General features: G+C 34.5%; 3 non-coding genes and 1 pseudogene across 3 annotated transcripts; all 4 read right to left on the reverse strand.

The window, feature by feature from the left end:
• Positions 1–663: 663 nt before the first annotated feature.
• On the reverse strand, positions 664–757 carry LOC131645505 (small nucleolar RNA Z101). The gene has a single exon (XR_009297122.1). It is a non-coding gene; the product is annotated as a small nucleolar RNA Z101 (small nucleolar RNA).
• A 3,966-nt stretch (positions 758–4,723) lies between these two features.
• LOC131645527 (small nucleolar RNA Z101) lies at positions 4,724–4,814 on the reverse strand. Its single transcript, XR_009297139.1, has one exon. It is a non-coding gene; the product is annotated as a small nucleolar RNA Z101 (small nucleolar RNA).
• A 1,756-nt stretch (positions 4,815–6,570) lies between these two features.
• LOC131645506 (small nucleolar RNA Z101) lies at positions 6,571–6,664 on the reverse strand. Its single transcript, XR_009297123.1, has one exon. It is a non-coding gene; the product is annotated as a small nucleolar RNA Z101 (small nucleolar RNA).
• An 84-nt stretch (positions 6,665–6,748) lies between these two features.
• On the reverse strand, positions 6,749–6,825 carry LOC131645554 (small nucleolar RNA snoR14; annotated as a pseudogene).
• Positions 6,826–7,267: the final 442 nt, after the last annotated feature.

Consider the following 7,267-nt stretch of genomic DNA (forward strand, 5'->3'; position numbering starts at 1 on the left):
CGCCTTTTTTTCCCCAAATAGTTGATTAAATCTCCTGCCAATACAGCTCCCTGTGGATCCATCTAATTTTGACCATGTGAATCTTCTGCGCCAATTAAGACTAAATCTATTAAGTTCTGCTTTAGATAAAAACTTCTTAAATTAGTTCTGCTTTAGATAAAAACTTCTTAAAGTAACATCTAGCTCCTTCTTGTTTCTCCAACTCCTTTACATTCCTATTCTGAACTTATCACATTGGAATCTCCCAAAAAAGAACCATCTAGCTCCTGTTTTTATTTACTACATAGAATAACCATGATCATCCCTGATTAGTCTTATAAATGTCATTTTACTTTGGCAAGCAATTTATCGTAGCCCCATAGAATAACCAAAGAAATTTTAAAAGACCAACCAACGTGAATCAGTCCTAGACCGAGATCCAACTTTGTCAGTGAGTCCAAGTAATAAGTGAATGATTAAAATTAGAACACAATATATCTTGCACAACCAATGGATTCAATGCCAATCAAGGGACAATAATAATAAATTAATTCTGTCGCAAATCAAGTGATCCAAGTAGCAATGACCAATTCAATCTAGTACGATGATAAGTTTAATGATACGGTCAATTTAGACTAGATGGATCCAAAAAAACAGAAAACAAAACACATCAACAAATAGACTTTTCGGCATCAGTTCCCCAAGGTGTTATTAACATCAATGAAATTCAGATGCAAATTACCCATTAAAACAATTTCAGATTCATCGTCTGCCCAATTCTGCAAAATTCTAATAACAATTCAAAAACCACAAATAATTCATAAAGTAGTTGTAGATACATTCAGCCACCAAAAGATTGCGTACCAAACTTCCTCGCTGATTTTTGGACATTCAAAAAAATGTGAGAAACAGTATCTTCTTTTCTCCATCCGAACGAACACGCAACTTTAGATCCATTCAAAACCCCCTCTTTACCAGGCTGTCTTTTGTAAGGACTTTATTTTGCCATATTCTCTAAACCAGTGTAAATACATTAAGCGGGATCAGATTACTCCACTCAGCTGCAAAATTCCTCATACCATCTCTTGTGCTTTCCATCAAAATTAAGGAACAAGCTTCCTTTACCGAATAAGATATTTACCCCAATTCCACTTATCTTCTGAATCTTCCTTCAGCACAATTCTTTGAGCTTCCTTTCCTCTTTATTCAAGGTTCTTTTAAACCTTATGTTCCAAGTCATGTCTTCTACATCTTTCACCACCTAAGTAAAATTTAACTCATACTTGCAGAATTTCACCTATATATCATACTGACATGAACGTCAAAGTGACAATCTTTTTTGCAAGTGTCTCTTGTCCAGTCAACTAATAATTGTCACACCTCTTAGAAGTTGATTTATGATTGTCGTGAACCTTTCGCCAATTCACAGTTCCATGTATAAAATAGAAACCAATACTACAAACATTTAAGTGGATGGATTCAGTGACTTTGAATTTTTATACCATTAATGACTTTAATTATTTTTTATAAAAAAGAAAGTAAAACAGAAAAACAAAGCAAAAGATAAGAAAATGATTGAGAGTGTTGGATAGCATTCTGCAATATCATTTACTGAACCCAAAATCAAATTTGAATGTGACAGTAGTAAACTTACAGAAAGAGGCAGCATATACATATATAGAAGAATGGTTTTCAAGCTGCAGCTTAAAATTCCAATCGATGCATAACTCAACTGGAATATCGAGCTGCTGAGATGAAATCATAGCAGAACAATAATTAAAGAGAGAAAAAAGTGAATCCTTTCTAAATGGCCTATAGCCGCCAAGCTAAAGAACAGCTTCCCAACAGATCAAGTTGTTGGGCTCATGATGGGAGGAACAAAGCAGAAGTTACCGAAAGAAGTTGGTGAGAACAAATTCATTTTCTGCAAATCCGGTGTCATTACCTCCTCCTCCTGATCAGAATTTTATCCAAAATATTCAGCTTCAAAGTACCGGTACCAGTTGTTAGAAGGTATAGTGTCAATATTAGCAGTGGTTCTGGTACTATGGTCTGCGCTTTGGAGAATATTGTGATAGTCAGGCTGTGGAGGCATGAACTGAGGTTCACAAGTGAGGGACTGAACAAGTTCTTTGAAGTTTACAGGATCCACTGTGTATACTTTACTTTGACAGGTGTTGGCACCATTGTGCTATTGGTGCTTTCTTCATTTTCTTTACTTGTGGCTTTCTTACTTTGATGATGAACCGAGTGATGAATGAAAGATTGACGAAACAAATATTAATATCAGCCTTGCCACTTCCCACTTGTTGTATGATCTGTCTTATTAAGCGATAAAATCGGAATAATAGCCACCCCGAAGCCCAGAAATGAGAAATCATTGAGTATTCATGTTACACCAAATGTTCTTTCACCAGCAAGGCCAATTTGTTTAGGAATTTTGATAGCATTAGATGGCACTACCTTCTGGTTGTCCGTCCCTCTACCAGCATCACATTGACAACATTTGGCTTCTGGTTGTCAGTCCCTCTACCAGCATCACATTGACAACATTTGGCAGGTAGATGCTGAGATGAATAGACACGAGATATTTGATTTGATTTCCCCGCCATCCTGTTAGTGTCATCTTCAATTTCTTTTCGAACCATCGCAGTGCTAATTTGTCCCAACAATTTTCACAATCTTCCAAATGTAACTCTAAAACCAAAATGCATTGCAAGACACAGAAATCGACACCACAACATATAGATAACACATACACATTGTAAGTTGAGTTATATGACATTAGATCATCAAACAAAGCATTGCAAACAAACAATAGCTAATCATACTCGGCCAATAGAATGTGCGAGAAATACCTGTCTTCCAGATGGTGGTATCATTAGTATTAACATGGTGATTCATGTCTCATCTCGACTCACCGATCTGCCCTAACCAACTTTATCGTCGACATCGGCATCACGTTGGCACTATGGTTCTCATTGTGAGCCGATTTCATCCCGATCCTATCCCAATCTTGGAGCTTTGAGTGACGCAAGATGTTCACAACAGCTCTATACTACACATTCTACAAACACTAAACAACTTTGAAACATTAGACAATTATAATCTCATTTCACCTTAAAATACAATTGCCGCATAATTTTACAAGAAGACCAGTCAAATGAAATGAATGATTCTACATTCTCAGTTTATTCTTTGAAAAAATCCAGGTAAGGATAACTTGAAATCATTCTAACATAAGTCTTACCCAAAACAACCAAATTTAGATTTTGAAAATTACAACCAGACAGCTTAAGAGCACAAATACTCACTTTTAACCCATTTTCTTCAACCTCTAACCACACAAACTATATCCAATCATATTCTAACATACTCAAACATTTCATACCATAAATTTCATCATCATACAAGGATATATAGACAACTATGTTTTTATCACTTCCTAACCTCATTAATTTCTAACCATAACAACCAAACTCATATAATCAACATGCCATGACAACAAGAAGCATCAAATTGACAACACTTGGCAGGTAGATGCTGAGATGAATAGAGACACGAGATATTTGATTTGATTTCCCCGCCATCCTGTTAGTTTCATCTTCAATTTCTTTTCGAACCATAGCAGTGCTAATTTGTCCCAACAATTTTCACAATCTTCCAAATGCAACTCTAAAATCAAAATGCATTCCAAGACACAGAAATCGACACAACATATAGATAACACATACACATTGTAAGTTGAGTTATATGACATTAGATCATCAAATAAAGTGTTGTAAACAAACAATAGTTAATCAAACTCTGCCAATAGAATGTGTGAGAAATACTTATCTTCCAAATGGCGGTATCAGCAGAATTAACTTGGTGATTCACGTCTCATCTGGACTCACCGATCTGCCCTAACAAACTTGATCGTCGACATCAGCATCACATTGGCACTATGGTTCTCATTGTGAGCCAATTTCATCCCGATCTGGGAGCTTTAAGTGACGCAAGACGTTCACAGCATCTCTATGCAACTGCACATTCTACAAACACAGAATTTTTTCCATGCAATTCATCTATAATAATCAGAACCCCTCTGTCCAGGAACACTACTCGATAAGAATTCGCGAACCGACTAAATTATACGATGCAAATTCTATGCCAGATAAGTGAAACTTTGACGTAGATTTCCCCCAAAAGCTGTTTCAAAATACTCAATAAGTGAACCAAATTCATTTAATATCCATCTTCTCTACCATTATTCACATGTGCAGGTAACCATGGCAAAATCAAAACCCATTACAAACAACAAAAATAATCACATTATGCTTGAGATAAAAACCTCACAAAGTCTAACATCTAACCGTTCTTGTTTCTACAACTCCTTTGCATTCTCATTCTAACTTAATCGCATAAATCCCCTATTATGCACCATCTAGCAAAATTTTTTATTCGATCAACTCCATCAATATAATCGATAACAACCTTTTTCCACCCGCAATTAATCCAAACCATGATCAACCTGATTAGTCTTGCACAACCAATAATCATTTAGAGTCCAAATAATAAGTGAATGATTAAAATTATAACACAATATCTTGCACAACCAATGGATTTAATGCCAATGATGAGACAATAATATAATTCTATCGTAAATCAAATAATCCATGTAGCAACGACAAATTCATTATAGTACGATGATAATTGTAACGCTACGGTAATTTAAGATTAGATGGATCTAAAAAAAAACTATTAGGGGCATCAGTTCTCCAAGGAGATATTAACATCAATGAAATTCATATGCAAATTACCCATTAACACAATTGCTCATTCTCATATCTAATAACAATTCAAAAACCATAAATAATTGATAAAATTACCTCCAAAATTGAGAAACTCAAGAAATGGAAAAAATAGGAACACCTCCTCTGGCAACTTTTTCCCACAATTAAAATATACTTCACGTTCGTAAAACATATGCAAGAAACGAACATCTCCTCTGCCAACTTTTTCCCACAATTAGAGTATATTTCGCGTACAGCATATGCGACAAGTGAACATCTCGTATGCCATCTTTTTCCCACAATTAAAATATCATTCCACAATTGAAGTATCATTCGCGTACAGTATATGCGACAAGTGAACATCTCGTATGCCAACTTTTTCCCACAATTAAAATATCATTCCACAATTAAAGTATCATTCACGTAAAGCATGTGAAGAAGTGAACATCTCTGTTGCCAACTTTTTCCCACAATTAAAGTATCATTCCACAATTGAAGTATCATTCGCGTACAACATATGCGACAAGTGAAGATCTCGTATGCCAACTTTTTCCCACAATCAAAACATCAATCCACAATTAAAGTATCATTCGCGTACAACATATGCGACAAGTGAAGATCTCGTATGCCAACTTTTTCCCACATTTAAAGTATCAATATGCGACAAGTGAACATCTTGTATGCCAAATTTTTCCCATAATTAAAATATCATCCTACAGTTAAAATATCATTCGCGGACGGCATATGCGACAAGTGAACATCTCGTATGCCAACTTTTTCCCACAATTGAAATATCATTCCACAAAACTACGCTTTAATCACATCCCAAAACTAATTAAACTTGAAATTATTCGGGTCAGGATTCTTTGAACTCTTGCAACCACAACCAACCTTTCTTATTTCCTCCTCTATAAATTCAACTATGAAAATATCATTAATGTCAGTGAAGGGTTATTTCCTCCTCTATAAATTCAACTATGAAAATATCATTAATGTCAGTAAAGGGACTATAATAATATAATTCTATCGCAACTTGAGTGATCCATCCATGTAGCAATGACCAATTCATTCTATACGATGATAATTTTAATGCTACAGTCAATATATATTAGATGGATCCAAAAAAAAATAGAGAATTATATTATTATTTTACCAATAGAATGAAATTCAGCAATGAATATGTGAAATTAGGCCTTAATCACATTCCAAAACTACTCAATAAACTTGAAACTCACACAATCCCAACTCTCTAAATTCAACTATGAGAATGTCATCATCTCATCTTGGATGCGTTTTATAAATCTCTTTTGACTTTGGCTTTTATCCAAACACCATTGCAAACATTCTGGCCATTTGACTAACCATCTCTAATTTGGACCATGTGAATGTTTTGCAAATTAACAAGAAATCTATCAGTTCTGCTTCTGATAAAAACTTCTCAGAGTCTAACACATAGACCCTTCTCCAAGTCCTGTGCATTCCCATTCTAACCTCTGTTTTTCAATCAGATCCATCAATTACTCAATAACAGACATTTTCAACCAACAATTAATCCACACCACAATCATCCTTGATTAGTCTTAAAAACCTCATTTACTTTGGCCAGCTATTTAACTTTATTAACAAATTATAATATCCAATTAAATAACCAAAAAGATTATAAAAAATCAAGAATCAAACCTAAACCAACCGAGATCCACCTTTGTCCGATAGTCCAAATAATAAGTGAATGTTTAAAATTATAGAACAGAATATCTTGCACAACCAATGGATTTAATGCCAAAGAAGGGACAGTAATAAACAAATATCATAGAATTTAGGGCATCAGTTCTACAAGGTGATATTAACATCAACGGTATTCAGATGCAAATTACCCATTTACACAATTTCAGATTCATCATCTGCCCAATTCTGATAACAATTCAAAAACCATAAATAATTGATTCAACAAATCGAGAAACTCAAGAAATCAAGAAAGAGAGGGAGATATGAAAGCGATCAGAACCTGTCGGGATTCATGAATAACATCAAAGAATATCAACGGATTGACAGAAAAATGAATTCACTTCGCTTTTCTTTTTCCTCTACATTATAATAATTCAACTAGCTTCTATAAAATCAATTTCAACAATTTATGGTTTTTATAGAAAAAAAAACATAAGTTGAAATTCAGCCGAAAAGATTATTCGATCTAGCACTTTTTCCATTGAAACCCAGATAGAAAAATAGAAAGTACTGTGTTGTAAAGTAAATTGCCTGAAGAACTTGCCAAATAGTTCATCCCAAAACCGAAAACCAAACGCAAAGACGAAGTGACTATAAAAGAACAAAACATTAGACAAATCTACAAAGAAGCGAAGAGTAATTGTGAAGTTTCCGGCACCAGAATTGCTCTTAATTTAATGAATAGAACAAACTTGGGGATTATTTATAGGGTTTTATCAATTTGGGTCGGTATATTTCATGGGCCCTACAACTCATCTATTTACCCACTGTCTACAATTTTAATATGA

The sequence above is a fragment of the Vicia villosa genome, linkage group LG1 (genome assembly GCF_029867415.1).
Source record: "Vicia villosa cultivar HV-30 ecotype Madison, WI linkage group LG1, Vvil1.0, whole genome shotgun sequence".
NCBI lineage: Eukaryota > Viridiplantae > Streptophyta > Magnoliopsida > Fabales > Fabaceae > Vicia > Vicia villosa.